This window comes from Camelus dromedarius, chromosome 21, assembly GCF_036321535.1.
Source record: "Camelus dromedarius isolate mCamDro1 chromosome 21, mCamDro1.pat, whole genome shotgun sequence".
Taxonomy (NCBI): domain Eukaryota; kingdom Metazoa; phylum Chordata; class Mammalia; order Artiodactyla; family Camelidae; genus Camelus; species Camelus dromedarius.
The window spans coordinates 479,176-503,578 of NC_087456.1; the positions used below are offsets into that span (position 1 = coordinate 479,176).

The 24,403-nt window shown below is 34.7% G+C and overlaps 1 pseudogene; it reads left to right on the top strand.

Moving 5' to 3' along the window:
• Positions 1-24,403, top strand: part of LOC116156438 (early endosome antigen 1-like) — a 64,179-nt pseudogene that overhangs the window by 16,037 nt on the left and 23,739 nt on the right.

A 24,403-nucleotide genomic window follows, 5' to 3' on the forward strand; every position in this document is an offset into this window, starting at 1 on the left:
CCATTTTGTTTACTTTAGATTCTGTAGATCAGCATTTTGGGCTAGGCTAAGCTGAGTGATTCTTCTGCTGGTCTCTCTTGGAGTTACTCATACAGCTGGAGATATCTGTGGTTTTGATTGGGATCATAGTCTACTGTGGCTTCACTCAGATTGCTGATTATATTCATTGAGCCACATATGTCCAAGGGTAGTATGGGCTTATATGGTGGCAGAAGAGTTTCCAGCAAGGAGTGAGCAAATCCCATTGTGCAAGCACTTCTCAGATCTTTGCTTTTATCTCATTTGCTACTCTGTCAATAGCCAAGGCAAGTCTGGCCAGCCCAGAGCCCATGTGGGAGAGGATTACACATAAAAATTACAAGGGCATTGAAACATAGGCACAGTTCATTGAGGGTCATTACTATAACAATCTACCAGCACTTTCTTCCTCCTTGTATTATGAGTAAGGGTTACAGGAGAAGTATAAATAAAAGATATAATAGTTTTAAGAACAGAAATATTTCTTATCTAAGGAAAGGTTGTATGATGTTACCAAAGTTGGAAAGACTGATTTCATCGACAGTTGCAAACTGTTGATTTTCTAGATTTTTAACTGACATTTTTCTGTATTAACTGACATTTTTCTGTAAAGAAGTTTTCAGTATCTTTCAGGGCTATTTGGTTGCTGTGAACTTCAGTGTATACTGGATGGGCAGGATAAACGCTTAATTCTTTTCCTTTAATTATGAATTTTCAGAGTAAGAGTTGATACACTACTCTAATAGTGATCAGTGAGGCTTGCTTATTTGTCTTTTGACTTTTTCTTTCTTCGAGAAAAGAGAACTCATGGATTTTTAACATATTTCACGAATTCATGGATTTATATATATTTAGTGGGTTTCAGTCATTTGAAGTCAGTGTGATTTTTTTTGATGTGCAGATTGTCCCAGCTGTGGCTAGTGGAAGTACCTTGAAGGTGACTTGTTATTTTGACTGGATCCTAACAGTGTTTGATAGTCTCTTTGCTTTGTGGCATAACAACATGTCCCAGGTTTATCTTATAAAATTTCTCCTCCAGGCTGGAATAATCCATTTCTCCAAAGAGTCCTGGCTCTTTTAAATGGAGAATGCTGTTTAGATAGCACTGTCTGGACATTTAGAGTGCTCATTGCTTCTCTGTTTTCATTGCTTTTAAGCTTTCAAGATTAGAACTAGGTTATATATACACATATACATATTGATAGATTTGAAAAGCAAAACAAGAGTTCAAATTTAAGATTATAAAATGCTTTTTCCTTATTTGAGTTTATATTTTTAAATTTTATACTGAATATCTTGGTTCTTAACATTAACACAATTTTCATAAATATATACATAAAATAGCTTTAAAATAACAATGTTAATATTGTTAATAAGATTACTGAATATGAATTTTACTTTTTTTTTTAAAGCAATTCTGTTTATCTTTATACTATTGCTCACTAAGGCTATATAGTCAAAACACTGTTCTTAAAACACTTGAAATAATTATTTTCTTTGTGTGGCTATACCACTAGCTTGAGATTCAGTTAGGTTTAAAATTTTTTAAAAAATTTAAAAATTGTGGCAACATAAAATTCAGCGTTTTTATTTTAAAGCATACAATTTAGTGGCATTATGTACATTCATATTGTTGTGCAACCATCACAGCTATTTCCAGAATTTTTTAAAATCATTACCAAACTGAAATTCTGTATTATTAAACAATAACTCCTTATTCCCCTTACCCCTGGCCTCTGGCAACCACTATTTTATTTTTTGTCTTTATGAATTTGATTATTCTAGGACCTCATATTAGTGGAGTCACATATATTGGTCGTTTTGTGTCTGGCTTATATCATTTAGCTTAATACTTCCTAGGTATGTCCATGTTGTAGCATGATTAGAATTTCCTTCCTTTGAAAGGCTGAATAATAATCTATTGTATGTATATATCACATTTTGTTTATCCACATATATATCAGTGGACATTTGGGTTGTTTCCACCTTTTTAGCTATTGTCAATAATGCTTCTATGAACAGTGATGTACAGATACCAATTTGTGTTTAGTTAGACTTTAGCTGAGGTTTTCAATAAATGAGGGTTATTAACTCAGCTAGAGAACATAGGAGGAAATGAACTTTTTCCCTAGGATGGTAGAACATTGAGATAAGTGGGTTTGATTTTGGATATGATTCATTTGAGGTGCTTTGGGAAATAAATTAGAAAGTAACTGGAATTGTGGTGTAGAGATAGAGTGCTAAATTAAGTCTTTTTTATAGTCTAGGTGAGAGATGATGACACCTTGAACTGAGTTAACGGCAAAGGAGATGGAGAAGGATAGATTCAAAATTAATGTAGATGATTGTCTATTCTACATTTTGAAATCCCAGTCTATCCCTTCCCACCCCCCACCCCCTTGGCAACCACAAGTTTGTATTCTATGTCTATGAGTCTGTTTCTGTTTTGTATTTATGATTTATTTGTTTGTTTGTTTTTAGGTTCCACATATAAGCGATCTCATATGGTATTTTTCTTTCTCTTTCTGGCTTACTTCACTTAGAATGAAATTCTCCAGGAGCATCCATGTTGCTGCAAATGGCGTTATGTTGTCGGTTTTTATGGCTGAATAGTATTCCATTGTATAAATATACCACTTCTTCTTTATCCAGTCATCTGTTGATGGACATTTAGGCTCTTTCCATGTCTTTGCTATTGTAAATAGTGCTACTATGAACATTGGGGTGCAGGTGTCATTTTGAAATAGGGTTCCTTCTGGATATATGCCCAGGAGCGGGATTCTTGGGTCATATGGTAAGTCTATTCCTAGTCTTTTGAGGAATCTCCATACTGTTTTCCACAGTGGCTGTACCAAACTGCATTCCCACCAGCCTCTCCAGCATTTGTCATTTGTGGATTTTTGAATGATGGCCATTCTGACTGGTGTGAGGTGATACCTCATTGTAGTTTTGATTTGCATTTCTCTGATAATTAGTTATATTGAGCATTTTTTCATGTACCTATTGATCATTTGTATTTATTCCTTGGAGAATTGCTTGTTTAGGTCTTCTGCCCATTTTTGGATTGGGTTGTTTGTTTTTTTCTTATTAACTCGTATGAGCTGCTTATATGTTCTGGAGATCAAGCCTTTGTCGGTTTCATTTGCAAAAATTTTCTCCCATTCCATAGGTTGTCTTTTTGTTTTACTTATGATTTCCTTTGCTGTGCAGAAGCTTGTAAGTTTAATTAGGTCCCATTTGTTTATTCTTCTATTTCTATTGCTTGGGTAGACTGTTCTAGGAGAACATTTTTGAGATGCATGTCAGATAATGTAGATGATTGAATTAACTTGGGATTGGATGTGACATTTAAGGAAGAGAATAGTTAAGGGTAATGCTTTGGATTTAGGCAAGATGAGTATGTGATGTTTTTGTAATTTGAGATAGAGAATGCAGACAGGTAAAAGGTTTGTGGAAAAAGATAATGGATTTGGTTTTGAACAAAATGACTTAGGGGTGCTTCCAAGGCACTCTGGTAGAAATATTTAGCAGGACAGGAAAATATGAATTTGAAGTTCAGCAGAGATCTGGATTAGATTTAGCATTTTGTTTTTGTCTGCATTGGGGGTTATTAAAATTAAAGGAGTAAATGAGATCACTGAATAGTGTACAGTAAGCTAAGAGATTGAGCATGAAAACTCCCTGGGAAGCCCTGGAATGCTTTCCATGACATAAAAACAGTATCATTTGCAAATATACTTCTCAGTTCATCTGAATGTGGTAAGGTCTTAGCTCTTAATAGTAGTAAAGAGGTAGTGAGGGCCCTAAGAAATCTTCGATTATTGTTTTTAGTGCAAGGATCAGGTAATGTATTTAAAGCACCCTTCTTAGGGTCTGCATATAGTAGGTGGCTTTTCACATTTTTTGAATTTGTGAAAATTTTCCTAATTGGTTTCTATGGTGGGCTGAGGGTGAAATAGTGTGACAAAATCAGTGCTGAAAGTTACATTTTATAAGAAATCCTAATAGATGTCTTTTAAGTCCCCAAGGTTTTGAGGTTATATGTCATTTAATTTCTAATACTTGTATCCTTTCCATTTTCAGAAATAATTTTGCTAAGCATAAGGTGTGTTTAGTAGCCTATAACAATTTTTTTCAAATATTTTTTTAAAAGTAATAATTCATTTTTTAGTCAAGTCACCTTTGTGTGTGTGTGTGTGTGTGTGTGTGGCAATTAATCTATTATTAACTCAGCTTTTGCCTGTTTGTCTTATTTCCAGTCTAGTTTCAGAGTGTTATGGGTTGTTTATTTGCTTATTAAGCGTTTACTATGTCTCTTTTGTGTACAAAGATTAGTTATCCTTTTAGTTAGTTTTAGTGCTTTGAAGCTAGGTAGAATTTAAAGATGAGGTTCTTTATTTCAGTAGCAATTAGGTTGTGAAACTGAGTTATTTTTCCAGTGAAATTCTTGTTCTCTTCCTGCTTGATCTTCTCTGGAGTAGAGTCATAAATAGTGGTAGGGGTGGGGAGATTATGTTGAGTTTGAAAGCTCTGACTCAGTATATCACCAGATATTAGAAAAACTTCTGTTCTTCATCTATAAAATAGTTGTTTTTTTATATGCTACTAGGCGTTTGTTTTGATTCTGGTCTTCTTTGCTATCAGATTTTCAGTCACAATTAGAAGACTTAGTTATTGGTTGCTTTGGATTAGAGCAGTGCAGTTATCATTTTCACAAGTTGATTGTTTAGATCAACTGAAATAGATCAAATATGCATTTCAAAGAAATTTCATGTTGTTAAAACTTGTATGATACTGATACTTCCTTTCAAGGTATTGCATACAGTAAACAATGATAACTTCCCCCCCTGTGAAGTACTGTTTTTTCTTCAAAAACTTGCATGTGATTCTTTGAAAGCAGTTTTTGCAGATATTAATACTACTTTATGTTGATCTTATAGTTGTTGGTAGTAGGAATGTATTTTTATATTATCAACAACCTAGGGTAGCCAAATATATAGCAGGCACCTGTTCTTATTTGGTTGAAGTAAATACTTTGAATACCATATACATTTTTTTCCTCATACGATATAAACTTTTTTCCTTATATTTTCAAATTTTGATCTGTTTGGTGGAGGCCGCTAAGGAATAATGATAGGTGTTGGATAAATATAATCATCTAGATCTTTTTGCAAGCCCCAATTTTTTTACATTTAAAAAAGTCTGAAAATTAGAATAATATGACCATGCTAATAAAAAATTTTTGGGAGGAGGTAGGTGGGTGATTAACAAAATCATTAACACAAATCTCATCCTTTCAATAACATAGGGAAAAAATAGTAACAACAACAAAAATAACCCTAGCGTAAAATGCCTCAATCTCCTATGACCTTTCGAACTCTGTTTATGTCTTTACATAATTGAAGTCATAATATATGCAAATTTTGTACTTTTTACCTCTTGTACAAATTCAACATCATATCACATGTGTTGTAAATTTTCTCCACAACCTTCACTCTTGGCACTTTTAATTGTCAGGTTTGTTGAGTGTGTTTGTTACAATTTTGTTAACCTATTCTTTGTTTTGAAGATAGTCCACTTAAGATTTTATTATATAAGCTTGGGTGTGCAGCTTTATAATTTGACATATGTGTTTATTACAAAGTTGTCACCACCCCAGGTCTAGTTGCTGTCAATCACCATACAGTTGACCCTCTTTACCTATTTTCCCAACCTTCTTTACCTCTTGTAACTACTCATCTGTTCTCTGTATCTGAGTTTGTTTGTTTTTTTTAGGTTTCACATATGAGTGAAATCATGTAGTGTTTGTCTTTCTCCATCTGACTTATTTCATTTAGCATAGTCCATCATGCGCCAAGGTCCATCCATGTTATTGCAAATACTGCAGAATTTCATTTTTTATGGCTGACTAGTAGTCTAGTGTGTGTGTGTGTGTGTGTGTGTTTATCGCATCTTCTGTATCCATTCATCCATTGTTGGACACTTAGGTTGTTTTCATATCATGGCCATTGTAAGTAATGCTGTAATGAACATAGGGGTGCATATATCTTTATGAATTAGTGTTTCTGTATTTTTCAGATAAATACCCAGAAATGGAATAGCTGGGTCATATGGTAGTTCCATTCTTAATTTTTTGAGGACTCTCCATACTTTTTTTTTCATAGTGGCTACACCAGTTTATAGTCAAATCACCAGTTTTCAGGGTTCCTTTTTCTCCACACCCTTTCCAACATTTGTTGTTTCTTGTCTTTTCTGACAGGTGTGAGGTGATATCTCATTATGGTTTTGATTTCCATTCGTCTAATAATTAGTGATATTGAACATCTTTTCTTGTGCCTGTTGGCACATGTCTTTGGAAACATGTCTGTTCAGATCCTCTGCTCATTTTTTTAATTGAGTTGTTTTTTGGTTGTTGAGTTGTGAGTTCTTTGTATATTTGGATAATAACCCCTTATCGAGTATATAATTTGTAGATACATTCTTCCATTCAGTAGATTGCCTTTTTGTTTTGATGATAGTTTCCTTTGCTGTACAGAAGATTTTTAGTTTGATACAGTCCCATTTGTGTATTTTTGCTTTTATTTCCCTTACCTTTGGAGTCAGATCCACAGAAACTGATGTCAGTGAAGTTACTGCCCATGTTTTCTTCTAAAAATTTCATGGTTTCAGGTTTTACATTCAAATCTTTAATCCATTTTGAGTTGTTTCATTCTTTTGCACGTGGCTGTCCACATATGTGTGGGTTTACATTGCTGGGCTCTCAATTCTGTTTCATTGACCTGTGTGTCTGTTTTTGTGCCAGTGCCACACTGTTTTGATTACTGTAGCTTCATAGTATTGTTTGAAATCAGGGAGCATGACACCTCCATTGTTTTCTTCTTAATATTATTTTGACTATTTGGGGTCTTTCATGGTTCCATACAAATTTTAGAATTATTCTAGTTCTGTGAAATATGCCGTTAGAACTTCAATAGGGATTGCATTGAATCTGTAGATTGCTGTGGGAAGTATGGACAATTTAAGAATATTAATTCTTCCAATCAGTGACTGTGGAATATCTTTCCATTTGTATCTTCCTCAGTTTCATTCATCATTGTCTATTGGTTTTTCACTGTACAGGTCTTTTACCTCTTTGGTTAAATTTATTCTTAGTTATTTTATTCTTTTTGATGTAATTGTAACTGGGGTTGTTTTGTTAGTTTCTCTCTGTGATATTTGCTATTGGTGTAGAAATGCTACAGATTTCTGTATGTTGAGTTTATATCCTGTGACTTCACTGAATTCATTTATTAGTGCTAACTGTGTGTATGTGTGTGTAGTCTTTCTGGTCTTCTATATATAGTATCATGTCATCTGCAAAAATAGTGATGGTTTTACTTCTATTTTTCAGATTTGGATGCTTTTTTCTTTCCTTATTTTATTTTTTATTAAATTAAATTAAATTTTATTTTATTTTACTTTGCCTACTTGCTTTGGCTAGGATTTCCAATGGTATGTTAAATAAAAGTGTCTATAGTGGGTATCCTTGTCTTATTTCCTGATCTTAGAGGAAATGCTTTCAGCTTTTCACTGTTGAGTGTGATATTAGCTGTGGATCTGTCCTATATGGCCTTTATTTTGTTGAGGTACATTTCCTCTATACCTACTTTGTTGAGAGTTTTTGTCATAGATGGATGTTGAATTTTGTCAAATGCTTTTTCTGCATCTATTGAGATAACAGTATAATTTTTATCCTTCATTTTGTTAATATGTATCATGTTGATTGCTTTGTGGATGTTGAATGATCTTTGCATCTTGGAATAAATCCTACTTGATTATAGTGCATGCTCCTTTTAATGTATTGTTAGATTCAGTTTGCTAATATTTTGTTGAAGATTTTTGCATCTATGTTCATCAAAGAAATTGGCCTGTAATTTTCTTTTTTGGTCTGATTTAGGTATCAGGTTAATGCTAGCTTCAGTGGGGGTGTGACCATTGGCGCTAACAGGTTGGATGGAGAATTCCAAAATGGTGCCAGCCAGCACTGGTATTAGCAAGGTAGCCTGAGATCACATAAATGGCTCCTGCCAGTGACTCAGTCCCTGGGGGTGTGCCAACTGGTTCCTGCCCCTCCAGCAGATGCTTCAAGGCTAGTAGGTGAGTCCCCTTTACCCATTGTTCATGCACTTTACAGCTTGGTGTTTTTGCACTGGTTTTCAGGTCAAATGAGTCTTTGTGCAAGTCCTTTAAGAGCAGATTTTCTATTCCCTATAGTTTTCTAGTTTTCCCAGGCATATTCCCCATTGGTTTTCAAACCCAGATGTTTTGGTTCTCATCTCTCGTGCAGGGTGTAGGCGTTGGGGTGCTTAATGTGATGCTTAAATCCCTTGCTTCTCAGGGGAAAGATCTATTCCTTTGTGATCCCTCCCAATTGTGGCTTGCTGTAGTTTTGGTTTTGTGACTGCCTCTCCTATCCATCTCATTGCTGTCCTTTTACCCTTTGCTGTGGAGGTTCTGTTCATTCAGTTTCCAGGTCCCTTTCTGGGAGAACTATTCCATAGGTAAGTGTATATTTGTTGTGTCTGTGGGTGGAGGTTCATTCAGGATCTTTTTACACCATCATCTTGAACCCTCCAAACTGTCTCTGACAATGGAATATTAAGTATTGGAGATAGATTGGTAATGGTTAGTATGGTGGTAGATGGATGGGTGACTAGATAATGTGTGTTGTGTTGATCTTTTTAGCTCCCCTCAAATAATTGTAGTTTAGTTGGTGTAGTAGAGAGCAATGCAAGAGGAATTAAACTTTTAGCATTTTGGTTCTGCTTCCTTTTTTTTTTTTTAACAGTACAATTTTGAGAAATCTTTTAGCTGCTTTGTGATGTCTATTTTCTCTCTTTTCTTATCTATAGAGATAACATTATCCCTTCCTCTCTCAGAGATGTCATTGTGATTAAATAAGATATTCTGTGAAAGTGAGATGAGGATGATAAAGCACTATATACAAAAATAAACTTTATTAGTTTCAAAAAAACTAAAACTGAGAGAATCCAGGTAGAGATCTTGATAAAATATTAGGTACAGTTGGTCTACAGTAAAGGATAGCTTCTACTACTGTTTGTTATTATTGAGAGGATGTCTACTTTTATGTATAAGGCTAGCCTTGATTACTGTTTAGGTTACTAAATAGTTTATGAATATATTGTTAATATTTAATTTGATTTTCCCCCTTCTGCTTGTGTTTCAGACTCCTGGGAGAGTTGGCTCTCAAGGTTCTGATTTAGATTCATCAGCAGCTCCTGTAAACACTGTGGATGTCACTAATGAAAGCTCTTCAGAGGTATGAAAATAAAATTTTACAATAAAATTCAATATTTAAGGAAAAATAGCAAATATTTCAAGTAACAACTGGTAATTTAAACTTTTGTAGAAAAAGTTCTCAGAAATCTTTCTTACAAATTGAAAAGCACCTTTTGAATCATATTTATGGATAGCTATTTGTGCTTAGTTGAGACTGAGAAAGTGTATATTAAGACCGAAAAATAGTAGTACCAATTTGTCTTTAATGTTAATGTCATCTCAACTTAATGAAGATTTTTAAATCTGTGAAGAATTACAGTTGATTAGTATCTAATTATGTTTGTACTGTCATGAACTACTAAGCTAATGAAAGATTAGATTAGCTATAAAGTTTATACATTATTTGTTGTCTTCATTTATGACTTTGTAAGAACTTTTATCTTTGATAACTTATTGAAAATTAATGGATAAAGTAAATAAGTCTAAAAAAACCCTCATTTTTCCAAAAGTCAGCCTTAGTAGTTGCTTTATTGTTATTATTAGTTTTAACAAACAATATATGATCATCACAGAAAAAGGAGGTAAGATGAGAGAAGAACATAAAAACCACCCATAATACTGCCCCTAAGAGATTGATACACTTGTGTTTCTGCTCTGACAGTTTTTGTCAGTTGTCCCTTTCTGAATCTAACTGTACTATCTACCCAGTCCCCTTTTCTCTACTCTTCCCCACCTCTTGGTTGGTGAGTCTATTTTTGTGTTTGTTTCTGGGTATGTCTCTATCCATTCATCTTTCTGTTTTGTCTCTTTCTGGCCATCTGTCTTCATGTATATGTGTATTAACTGTAATAAGATCTAACAAGACTGTGAAAGTGAGAAGGAAAGTATCAGTTGAACTTTATATTATGAGCAAGTTTAAGGAAATACATTCAAGGAAAACATTCCAAACTGTGTTCATGATGTGATGAGCTCAGAGTGCTCAGTTGTAACCCTGGAAAGGAGTTTAGTAGTAATTGCTGACCTCATTCAGACCAAAAACAACAAAGAATCTCCAAAAGGTAGTGAGCAGTGGCTGGTAATCCTGCTGTGCTTTCTTATCAGGGTCCCTTTTCTGTTGTCTGTGATAGCTGTACTCTCTGTTATCCTTAAATCTTCCGTGTGTCTTACCTTATTCTCACCTTCCTTTGGTCACTCTCTACATCATTGAGAAAATAGGAACCATTAGATGAATGTGCTCATTTTGTCACTAAAAGCTATACTTGCACCTCTGTTCTTTTTCTTACTTTTGTATGTGAAAGACAGGTATCTTCTGCTATCAGACTTCAGTCATTTTGCTTTTGCTCTGGATTCCATTCTCTCTCATATTCTCAGCTTATCATCTTTCCCTCCTACGATTTTGATTTTTACCCATGCCACAAATTACTCCCATCAGCGTATAAATACTGCTTTAGAGGTGCCATTAACCTGAGACTCCCTTAAATTAAGTTTGGTGCTTGAAATTCTTCAGATTACTCACTAGCATAAAATCCAACTACCCACCCAAGGGTTATTGGTGATTATGAATTCTCAGGAGATGTTGTTTTTTCCGTTAGCCCATGCTAAGGTACAGACTTGTTTAAGATGTTGGTCGATGTCTCTCCCCGTCCCTCAGTCTCTTTTTTTCTTAATCTTTCTCTCAGGTTATTTCCCTTTTACTCTGAAGTTGGCTTCCCACTTTGAACAAACTCTAGGTTTTAACATTGTTCCTTTAGCAGCCATCTAAATGAAATTTGAAATATGGCTTCCAGGATTTTAAAGAAATAGAAATAAAGCAATACCTTGCTTTAGTGCTCATTTTTCTCACATTTTATATATTATTACGTATAATAATATATATAACAGTATCTTAGTATAGGCTATTATAACAAAAGCACTGAGTAGCTTAAACAATAAACATTTATTTCTCACAGTTCTAGAGACTGGGATGTTCAAGATCAAAGATCGGCAGATTCTTTGTCTGATGGAGGCTTGCTTCTTGGTTTATAGATGGCTGTCCTCACATGGTAGAAGGGGTTTGAGAGCTCTCTGGGGTCTCTTTTATAAGGGTACTAATCTTACTCATGATGGCTCTACTCTAATGACTGAATTATCTCCCAAAGATCCCATCTCCTAGTACCATCGCATTGGGGATTAAGATTTCAAGAAATGAATTTTGAGGGTAGATAAACATTCAGTCTATAACAAATATATAATACATATAATATATAATGTAATAAGTGATTTTTTATGTCAGTTCTTGTCAGGGTAGTTGTTCAGACTATTTACTATATCACATTGCAGAAGCAAATGTCTTTATTTACTCTTTAACCCTTTCCAGTCTGGTTTCCATCCTTAGTATTCACTGAAAGCACTCACTAATGACCACCATATTACCAAATCCAATCTTCGTTTTTCTGCTCCTTTGGCTAGGGAGAGCAGCCTTTTCTTGTGGTGCTGTCCACTGGTAAGTGGTAAGGGTCCACTGAAGTTTCCAGGTTGCCGGCTTCTCTAGCACCTAGTTTAGAATATATGATGCAAAAAGAAAATGCAGAGTACTCACCACTGTCTCAGTCCTTGGCTTCTGAGCTCCTTAGCTGGTCTGTGTTTCTCTCTTTATCTGTCAAAATTGTCTTATGTTTGTTTTATATATAATGCCTAGGGATTTTAGCTGTGTTTAGCTGGAAGAATAAAGAAGGGTATCTATTCCATTTTATCTGGAACTGGAAATCTGACCACTTAAAAAACTGAATTATCTTTTTATTAATGAATTGTAAGATGACTTTATCTATTCTGAGTACAAGTCCTTTGTCAGTGTTTTGATTGCCTCCTATTCACCCCATTGCTAAGGGAAGCCCCTCCCTAGACTTATGGGGATGGCTCAACACATAATTAACCTGACACTTGATAAGTGAGATCAACAGCAGTTTATTATTCACATATACTCACAGCCCAGGTGAGGAGGACACTGTGTGCCAAGTAGGGCCACACAAGGATTGCACTTGGGGAAGAAACGAACACTCAGGGGCTGTGAGAAGCAGTCATTATAGTATCAGGAAGGTGAGGTGTCTGCTTCCTACAGGAGATGTGATTGGCTTGTTTGAATAATTCCAGGGACTGGTAGGAAACTGAAACCTGCTGCTCAGGCTTAAGCAGGCCCTGTGCCTGCTCCCAGTGAAGAGGAGGGTTTTTGGGCTAGAGGACCTTATCTGCTGGAGCAGAGTAAGGAGGGGAGCTTGTAGTTAGATCATTGAAGCTCTTCCAGTTTCACCAGTTGTCAAGGCAGCATATAATATTGGGCCTTAATTTTAGGCCTTATACCACAATCAGAAATATGTGTTGTGTATATTTTTTTACAATCTGGCTTGTTTTTCATTTTGTTAATGATGTCTTTCAAAGGGAAGAAGATTTAAATTTTGGTGAAGTGCAGTTTGTCATCCTTTTCTTTTATGGTTAGTGCTTTTTGGGTTCTGCAAAATTTTTTGCGTACCCCAAGACTGCAAAACTTTCTCCTGATTAAAAAAATAAAACCCAAGCTACAAGGATACAGTGTACAACACAGGGAATGTAGCCAATATTTTATAGTAACTATAAATGGAGTATAACCTTTAAAAATTGTGAATCATACTGTACACCTGTAACATATAATATTGTACATCAACTATATTTCAGAAAAAAAGACTGAAGGATGAAAAAATCATTTTAGCATTTACATTTAAGTCTGTGGTTTCTTTTAAATTATTATGTATGGTATGAGGTACTGGTTGAGTTTCATTTTTTCCATGTGAATATGGAAATCACATTTCCCCCCATATGCCTGTCAGGACCATTTGTTGAAAATGTTACCTTTCCCCATGGCATTAAATTTTTACTTTTGTGGGAAATCAGTCAACCTTATATATGTGGTTTTTTTTTTTTCTTTAATGTTCTTTGATCCAGGCATAATGAACTCCTAATTTTAAGGTGTTCCAAGTTTTTTCTTATCTTTGGACTTTTGAATATGCTGATCTCTATGCCTTACTTGTTCTTGGCTTTTCTTTTTTCTTGGTTAACATCTGGTTATCCTTCAAGTCTCATCGCAGATAATTACTTTTTTTCAGTAAACTTTCCTTGGCTCACATGTAGGATGGAGACTTCTTCCATGTTCTTCTATGGAAAAGTATTCCTTATCCTTTTGGTAATGACTATTATTATGAGATTCATTTCTTGGTCGAATATTTATTATTGCCAGACACTGTTCTGAATGCTGAAGATATGGCAGTGAGTGAAATAGTAAAAAGTTTTTATCTTGGTGAAACCTATATTCTAGTGGGTAGAAACAGGCAAAAAACCCAAATCACACTAAAATTGTACAGAAGGAGGCAGTGTTATTTTGAAAAATAAAAGCAGGGAAGGGGGCACAGAAAGTATTTTGGGTGGGTGTGATTTCAAATAGGATTGTCAGGGAAGATGTTTCTAAGAAAGCGGATAGCTCAGAAAGAACTAAAGGAAGTGAGGAAACGAGTCATGTGAACTTCTGGAACAAGCATGTTGCAGGCATGTGGAACAAGTAGACAGTCTCTGAGGTGGGAGCATGCCTGGCGTGATGAAAAAGCCAGGAAGCTTGTGTGGCTCCAGCACAGTGAGTGTGAGGGGAGGCTGGGATAGTGAGGTAATGAGGCCCACCTCATAGGGCCATTTGGCTTTTGTAACGACTTAGGTGTTTTACTCTTGGTGAGATGGGAAGTCACTTGGGAGTTTTGCGCAGTGAAACGACAAAATTTATTTACGTTTTTGTAGGATACACTCTAGCTGCTCTGTGGAAAATAAAATTGTTAGTGGGGTAAGGGTAGAAGCAGAGAGACTGTTGGAAGTCTATTGCAGTGATCCATGTACACTGTGAGGGTGGTTTGGATCAAGCGATAACAGTAAAGGTCCTGAGATTCTGAATATATTTTGAAGGTAGTTTTAATAGGATTTTCTGATTAATGGAGTGTAAAATGTGATTATTTTCTTTAGTAAATTTTTCAAGAAACCTGCAAGCTTATTGAGAGTAGGGACTTCATTTTATTTTACCATTGTGTTCTCAGCACGGTAGCATAATGACCTAGTAATCACACTCAGTAAATACTTTTAGAATGAATGATTGAATGATATGCGGATGCTTACAGTGAAGAAATGAGTAAAATGGTAGGCAGCATAAATATATTGTGGTAAAAAATGCAACAGTGCATTCTTTTGAAAAATTACTGTGTAGTTTTAGTACTCGGGACTGTGGTTGCCTGGAAGACAACACTTTCATCAGTAAAAAGAAAAAAAGTGAATTCATGTTCCTTACTTTCATCCCCTAGCTAGTCCCATTTAAGGGTTGTTAACAAAAGGAACAATGATATTAATGATAGCTAACATTTATTGAATTTTTTGTTTATATCAGATGCTGTGATAAGCACTTAGCATTTATTATTTCATTTAATTCTCATGCGACTCCCCCATATGAAGTAGGTGTTATTTTTACCTCCTTTAAGATGAAGAAATTGAAGGTCATACGTGCTACTAAGAGTGGTATGAATCCAGGTTTCAAGCCCAGGACTGGCTTTTAACTGCTACCCTGCCTTGCTTCTCACTTTGGAACATTTGTTTGCAGTCTTCTTGCTTGCTATGGTCCTAAGTGATGTTAGAGACTCAAGGAACATCTTAGCCTCCCAGTTCTTAATGTTATCAGTGCCAATGATCTTTATTACCTCTTTTCTAGTTACTCAAGCCCATGGTAGTACCTTCCATCTTCTTATCAGGTAGAATAGTTTCATCTGAAATGTTAAATAAAATCGTATCTCTGCATTCTTTACCTTAACCGCTTGTCCTCGCAAAAACTTTTTCTCTCCTCACTACTTAACTTCTTTGGCCTTACTGAGTATTTCAGGTTTTTAATTTCTATTTTTTCTTCTAGTCTCTCAGCCTTTCTTAGCTTCATTTCCTTTACTCTCTAACTGTACATCCAATGACAGTTAATATTTGTTTAGCACTTATAATGTCTCAGGCACTGGACTAAGCATTTTATATACTATACAATAACTCTAGAAGAACAGATACTAATATCAGCCCCATTTTATAGATGAGGAAATGATATTTAGCAAAATAAAGTGACTTTTAAAATTCACATAGTCAATATTGGTTGTGACTCAAAACCACATCTATTTTTGACACCAAACCCATAACATTATAAACTTTATAACCTATTGTCCTTCACCACTGTCTTCATTTAATTTACTTTCTCCTTGATCCTCTCAATTCCTCTATCCTCTTATCCTTTTACTGTTCCTGTCTGACAAAACCCCAAACCAAAGATAAGTGTAACATCTCACATTTAAAATATAGATATTGTTAGGTATAGGGATTTTGGGAAATTGTTTTTAAATGATTTTATTTGGCTCATAAAGTTAGAATAAAAGGTTACCTACTAGAAACCTACCTACTGGAACACATGGGTGTGGACAAGAATAGTATCTTAGGCTAGTGGAATATGGTGAAGACTAAAAATTGCTTTCATCATAAGAATTTTTTTTTGTTGAGAATGTTATCTTACATAAAGGTATTTGTTAAAACTGCCAGTCATTTCTTGATCTAAAATAAAAACTAGTTTGCCAATAATGGCTCTCAGATAAGCAAGAACGAAGTATTATAAACAAAAAGAGTAGTTATATTCCAACTGAAGCAGCTGGTTACTATAATACTGAACCAGAGGAAACTTGCAGCATGAGGATGGAAACTAATTTTCAAAGTCCTACTTTGGATAGGTCTTTCACCTTTCGTGCAGTTACTGCTTAAAAATTTCCTTTCTATATACTAAAAAGAGATATACTAATTATTTTCCTGTTATGTCTGTTTTTACTGTCTATATTTTGTTTCATAAATAACTTTATGTATATCCTCCTAAAAGTTGTTATTTCACAGGGTTTCATCTGTCCATTATGTATGAAAAGATGTATAACTGCTATTGATTTGTCGGAGCATTACCAGAAAGTGCATGCTGAAAATGAGACAAGAGGACAGGAACTTCTTAATGACTCCAGTGTTACTGTGGGTCCTATATATTTTGTTTTAGCAGCTTGGTTATGGGTTGCTCAAAATAGCTTTGTTTTTCCTGGCCTTGGTGTTGCTTAATTTTTTATGCTACAAGGGAATATGGATTGCTTTAATTATGCATGCTTTAAAGAAGCTTCAGTAAGGAAAAGAGGCTCTTGGGAAGTTGGCTTGGCTATTCTTTGTGAATCTGTAAACAAATATAAACATTTAAGTTAATATTTTTGCATAAATTTTGCCATGAAATTTGAAATATAAAGTGAGTTTTTTATTCAATAATTATATCTTTATTAGTTAATGTTTTATCAGTGAATATATTACAATGTTTTAGATTAATGCTTTACTCTTAAAGACGACTTTGCATGTGAACTGTCACTGTCTTTATTCGGGAAAATACACTGCATTAGAACCTGGGTCTACCACTGTTTCAACCTCTGTTTTGACTACCCAGACCTGATGGAAAGAATGAGGCATACTTACCATGAACAGTGGGTCACCCAAATGTTTCTCTGTAGTGTGTGGGGCTGATGCATGTCTAAGGCTAGGGGTGGGAACCAGTGAGGGGAATTGTTGCCAATTTTTAGGCTGGAAACAGTTTCTCAGATGATCCTGCTATGTCTCTTCCTTTGAAAATGACTACAGTATTCTATAACCAAATAGAGGCATAGATTTTAAAAAATTCTTCTATAAGTTTTATAAAAGAATGAAACTTTTTCTTAACCATGAAAGACAAAAAAATCACACTTACTTTTTCCTATGAGATAATGACATATAAGGAAAACAATCTCACCAAACCTCCACTTATTTAACACATTAATAGAGTACCTCTTATGTTCCAGGTATTTTGGTAGATAAAAGGGATAAAAAAAAAAAAGGTAAATAAGATATGATCTCTATGCCAGGAAGTTTCTATGATACATATTTGCAAAAGAGTGCAATGTCTAATTCAACTTAAGGGAAACTGCAGAAAAACTTTGGTGGGGAACACTTAAACCAGACATTCTCTAGGGTGATGGGGGAACGGGTGCCTGTGGGAGGATACCAGTTAAACTAGCTGAAGCAGTGTGAACAAAGATAGAGGCATAAAAGTCTTGGAACTCTGCTTAGCATTTTACCAGTTGTCTTTCTTCCAGAACATATGGGTCAGCTTTTCTTTATGGGATAGCCAGAATCAAAAGTGACAACCTGTTCTCCCTGTCACTTAATAAGAACTTTCCTTTTACCTGAAAGGATACTTGGTACAACAGGGTATCATCAGTATCAAGTTAAGATAAGCTCTTAGCTACAGTGGATCTGAGAAAGGGTTGCAGATAACTGAAAGCTAAGAGTAAGGTATTTAATTGCTTTTAACCTGTGTGTGTGTGTGTGTGTGTGTAAGTTGGTGAGAAATTTGGAATGATTAAGGGAAATAAATGTAGCTAGCTATTTTGAGTATTTTATTATTTGGTGTTTTATGCTATCTAGCAACTTCAGTCCCCTTGACAATATTTTAGAAAAAATAGAGGAATCTCTTAATATCCAGAATTAGTATCACAAAGTCCCATTCATGGGACATCTCTCAGATATTCATTCTGAGCTTATTTTACTTTTATTTTAAATGAGTGATATAGTTTTAATAGACTCCCCCCCAGTATACCCTTCCCATTCATATGAGGCTAGCATTGCTAGAAATAGCACATGAATAATTTTTAGAAATGATTGTTGAAAGACAAAACAGGGTTTAGAAAAAACTGAAATGTGGTTACAGGAATTAAAGATGCTTGCCAGAATTCACAGAGTGGAAGATACTCATTCAGTGATTAATATTTATGCTGCTTAGACATTAAGCAAAGGTTTAATATCATCTATTTAAGAAGGTGAGAAAGTGCATATATGTAATTTAGGAAGATTTATTTTTATCAGAAATGTCCCCAAACTGAAGTTTTATTTAAACATCCATGAAAGCTCTAATCACATGGAAAATTTACTTAGGTGGAATATTTCTATAACTAAATATTTATTACTGAATTTCTAAAATTTCTCTTTAGGGATGAATCAGTTCATTCTGGAATATTAATCTGGTAATACTTAGAAGCTTTAAGAGGGTATGACATACCTTAATGTGATCACTAGCTTTTTGGCATACTTAGGTATCTAAAGCCAAAACCTGGAAGTAGAGACAATAGTCAAGAAGCCAAAGTTGTGAAGATTAAATAATGTAACGGGGTGTGGATTCCCTGAGGAACACTGTAATTTGCCTTCTAGTTACTAGAAGAAGCTGAGACGCAAAAGAGAGATGACAAGCTAAATATTATAGGGGTTTATGTGCTGTTGCACCAAAAGCATGTTAACTTGTGTGATACAGTAGTTACTGGGCAGAAGTTTACAAGAATGCCAAATAAAGCATAATATAGAGCGGTTATGAAACATGATGGTAGATAATAGGTGGCTTTAAAAAAAGAGCATAACATCAGCTAGATTAACTCATAGATTGGGAGCATTCATTCATTCAGAAGACATCAAATTCAGCAGAGCATCAAATATCTGTGGATCCTGATGCGTTATTCTGATGTCCAAATGCACAGCCTCAGTACTACTGTCTTTGCTTATTTTAGGAGTTTCTTGGAGATCATTGCATTCATTCACCTATAGTGCCCCTGCCCTTCACTCTTGCTCTGTAATCAGAACAGACCTCTGCTTCCTAAATGCAGCACGACTGTATTTCATACCATTTCCTTCATCTTTGTTCATGCTCCTCCATTTGCTTAGAATGCCTTTATTTCTGACAAGTAAACTTCTATTTAGTCTCTTTCCTCCTACTTATTCTTTAGTACCTAATTCTAATGTCTCATATATACATATCTCTACATATATGTATATATACACATATACACAATATGTATGTGTATCTGTATTTTTTGTAAAGCATTAACTGCTACCACAGGCAAAGTTGGATACCTCTCCTCCTGTGTTCCTATAATCCTTTATATATACTTGTTACACCATTGTCTGGTAATGTTATGCTCAGTGAGCCTTGGTTTTTGCCATATAATATGCACAAATGATAAGTAAGGGTATATTACTTGTGTAACAGCCAACAAAAGAGCACAAATTATTTATTTATTTTTAGTTTTTATGTATCCAGAGTTTTTATTAGTTAGCTCAATCTGTCCCTTGGAAGCTTTGTGATCTGCAAACTATTGAAGCTCTTCTGTCCCCGCCCCCCAAATTCTTCCCTACTGGGTTTATTCATATTTCACTAAATAAATACACAGTATAGAAATACATGGTATGTTCAAAATACTACACTAGCCATTAGGGAAACATAGATTAAAATCTTTTTTGTGTTGTGTGTCGCAGTGAATGTAGAAACTTGACACACTAATAATAATGCTGGAGGAAAATAGCAATATACATACAAAAGGATAAAAATGTGAGATACCATGGTGTGTTCAGAGAAGCATAGGTACTTCAGTATAGTTGAGCCATGTTGTATAGAGTAAGGAAGGGTGTCCAGACATCAGACTGGTTAGGTCATTCGGGTAATACACATGAAGGACCTTGTATGCCATAACCATATAGTCATTCTGGGATTATTTGTAAGTTTTTATTATTTTACAGGACTATATATATATAGACTATATATATATATTTTTTAAGGTAATTCAAGAAACTTAATTTTTGAAGAGACAAATTACAGAAGTATAAATGGGGTATGGAGGAACCACAAGTTCTTAGAAGAGAAGTACAGGACTATATGTTAATTTAAAATTTTTATGTTAGTCTTCGGTTAGCATTACTGACTAGAATACTTCTCAACCATTGTAGATAACTCTGTGGTAATTATGAGTTATTTACATTACCTTTTTTCTCAATGATCAGAGTACTTCATGTTCTTAATTTTTTGGTTATCATTCCTTTGAAGTAGATTGGAGCAGGTATTATCTACGAAGAGGATTGTCTAGAGAGATGGAGGATATGAAGACAAATCTTCTCAACTAGACTTTGAGATTAGAATTGACTTTTCAGGATAAAACTCTCTTACCATTAATTTACTCAACCTAAAAGAAGGTTGTAAGGGTTTTCTTTGTATCTTGTAAACTGCATCCAGGATAAGCAGTGACGTACCTTTGCGCAATACCAGAATTTGGACTTAACACCATAAATTAGAGTTTACTTAATGGTACCATTGGTGTGAATAATACATGTGACTGTATTTCATAACATACAAACGGTTATTCTGCAATACTAAAATACTATTTTGAAACCTTTTTCTATCTCTTTCTTAGGGTTTCATATGTCCCCAGTGTATGAAATCTCTTGGATCTGCTGATGAACTTTTCAAACACTATGAGGCAGTTCATGATGCTGGCAATGATTCAGGTCATGGAGGAGAAGCTCTTGCTCTGAAGCGGTGCAGTATAATAGTTTTGAAGTGTAATGTAGTGAATGTGTGTGATACCATTGTTTCATTGTGAATACTTAGTTTTTGAAAATAGTGTTTTTATATTATTTAATTTAAATCTGTCTTCATTTATTGTGGCTTCCTCGTTTATTGTTTTTTTTTCTTCCTCCTTTATTGTTATAACTTATTCTATCCTTGACCAATAACTATATCAGCATCTACAACATGGTTCAGAGGATATGTTTTGAAAGAAGGTTGTGATTTATCAAAAGGTTAAATTATATTTAGCATACTCTGCTTAATAAAAAATGATATACTTTATTTAGAAGATTTTATAGTAAGTTATTAAAATAATTAATTTAGCCAAGAGTTAAATTTAATAATTATTTTTAAAAATTTCTTTTGTAATCACCAATATAATAAGCACACATACACATTCTGCTTCTTGGCAATTTTGCCTGACCATTTTAAAATTAAATCAAGCTAAAATATAATTACTTAGAAAGGCATTCAACAATATAACTTTCCTTTTCTTCTGCTATTGGTGAAAACTCTTTATCTTATATTCCCACTAAGGGAGAAATCTTGATTTTATTCTACTTGTAAAAAATTTGTTTCATGTTTTTCTTTAAAAAATGGCTCATAGTTGGTTATGACCACATTATGGTTGATAATAAAGAACTATAAAATATGGTTGTTTTAATTTGTTAAAATATGTGGGAAAACCAGTGCTGTTGGGATGTGTGAATCTTTCCTTTTCATGTGACTATTAATGCTCTTTAAGATTTTTGTGTATGAGTTAATAATTTTGGTACCATTCTTTTGTCATTTGTTAGGAAATAGATATAAAATATATATTTATATTAAATCATGTATAAGTGCCTTTATATTTAGTGTCAATTTAACAGAGCTGCTTTTTCATCTACGAATTAGTGCCTAGTACGTGAATTTTCATTCAGTCTACCCTTAACTTTTCATCCAATGTTTAGCTCACTGAAACCTGGTTTCTGCCCTACCATGCTCTGAAACTATTCCCTCAAAGCCCAACAGTTAAAAAAAAAAAAAAAGGATTATTTTCAGTTTTTATCTTAGTAGACCTTTGTTTTGGTTATGTATTACTGTGTAACAATCCACTCAAAACCTAATGGTTTAAAACATTAACAGTGTATTACTTCTCATGATTCTTTGATTTGACTGGGTGGTTCTGCCTTAAGTTATGTAGACTTGGGTTTTGAAAAGGCCAGAAGGGCCAAAATGGCCTCACATTCATGGCTGGGGGATATAACTGGATACTGGCTGGCAGCTCAGCTGGGGCTATATGTCAGGGGGCTCAGTTCTCCTTTATATGGACCTGTGTATGTGGCTGCTTTGACTTGCCCACAGGATAGCAGTTAGGTCCTAATAAAGAGCATTCCAAGAGGAAAGGAGCAGAAGCTGTCAGTCTTCTTAAGGTTTGGTTCAGAAGTGTCAGAATGTCACTTCTGCCCTATTCTATTGGTTAAAGTAGCCACAAGACTGCTCAACGCCAGTTATGATTCAAGAGGCCAAGAAGTAAACTGTCTTTCAGTGAAGGGGTGGCTTTTACATATGAGAAGGGAAGAACTTGATGGCAGCCATCTTTGTAGACCATATGTCACAGTCTCTGCAAATTTGGTTTACTGGCTGTCTTTTGTTCTGCTCTTTTGAGACAACATACCATTGTTATCATTCTTTTTTGATCTGTTTAATGTATTCCTCTTCCTCTATATGTGTGATGATATCTACATCTGTGACTTCCTCCTAAACTACATTCCCAACCTAGAATTATCTCCCAAGTTGCCTACTAGGTATCTTTTGATGTTCCAAAGGAACATCTCACTGTTGATATTTTGAAAACAGAGTTCATTATATTTCCTTCTAAACACTGATAGGCAAATTACTCTCACAAATTTGTTGAAGTGGCACTTTTTAAAAGATTAATTGGAATAACTAAGTTCACCCAATTAGAAACTGAATTGGATTATCTTCTTTGCAATTTGATTCAATTTAGTATGAGCCATTCAAGTATATTGTTATTAATTCCTCTCTTCATCATTTTAGTTTATACATGGATTTGGAAGATTAATAAAGAGTAGGGAAAACTTAAAACACACCCACAATTGTCCGTATGCATGTAAAGACTAAGTCTTCTCCAGTTGGCTTGTGGTCTCTACAAATAGATATGTTCCTAGGGCCACTTGGGAGAGAGGGAGGGATGGGGATGCACGCACACACACACACACAACAGAGAAATGAAAATTAGTGAAAGTGTCAGATAAAGATAAATTTTAAGAGTCAACAAAAGACACAGGAATCTATTATCTAATTTTACTTCTGTATTCAGAGATTAAAGACTTTACCTCAGAGTTTATCTCCATCATGAAGTGCTTTTAGGTAGAAGTGATCACTGTCTTTATGCCTCTGCTTTTATTTCTGTCATAGAACTGATGATCATCTATTGCTTTTACTTGTTTACATGTTTACTTCCCCCGTTAAACTGAACAGCTTGAGAGTCTGGAGTAGACAAATTCTGTGGAACAATGAGTTAATTCTTTACTTATGAATGAGTACAAAAAATAGAGGACTCAATTCTCCATCTTTTACATTTTTCTTTGTTGGCAATTTCCTTCCTTTCCTATCATTAACCATGTTTCACAGATGAAGCTGATTCTGTCCCTTTACTCTCTACCCCCACCCCCATCCTAGAGAATAATTCTTCCACCAGAATTGTCCCGTTATCTTTTACCTTTCTCATATGCTTGTGCTGTAGTGGACTTGGTCTTCCCCATCATTAGAACTGATCCTGTTCTCCTATTCCTTTTGTACTAGAATGAATTCATTTGAGTATTTTCAGTCTACTCATTTCAGTTATTGTGTCTTCTACCATGGCAGCATTGCAGTGGCATGGAGCAAGAAGGGTCCCTTTATCTGCTGTTTACAATCCAACAGGGGAAGATACATGTTTCTTATACCCCGAATAATAATCCCAAATGTGTTTTCTCATGGAATCTCTCCTGCATTAGGACTTCGGGTGGTCTCTCACTATTCTGTATCAGACTGACTCTTAGATGAAGGGAACAAAATGTGAAGTTTTGCCAGGAAATAGCATTTCAGACTCAAAGAACAGAAAGAAGCCAGTAATGCTGGAGCTAGATGAGTGAGGGGGAGAGTGGTAAGGCAGGGACTAGACTGTACAGATTTTATAGTCCTTATTAGTGAGTTTAGATTTTATACTAACTGCAATAGGAAGCCATGGATACTTCTTGCTGGTAAATTAATGGTATTTTGTTTCTGGCTCAGGCATTTGACAGTTCTATCATTTCCGTGATAAAATGTTCTTCCATTTATAAGTAACATACTCTAGGAATACAATTATTCTCCTAAGGGATTTATATGTATATTCCACTATGCATAAAATGTACAGTAGTTTTTTTAAGAATTGAGAAAACTAGAATACTAATATACAGTCACTAGCCATGACTTGTTAAAGAACATTAACTATTAATTCCTGTTTTTCCCAATGTATGTTTAGAGATGACATAACACTACTTAGACAAGAGGTCCAAGACCTACAAGCTTCACTTAAGGTAAGAATAAAAATGATTTTACGTGTTTATTTTCAATGTTTCA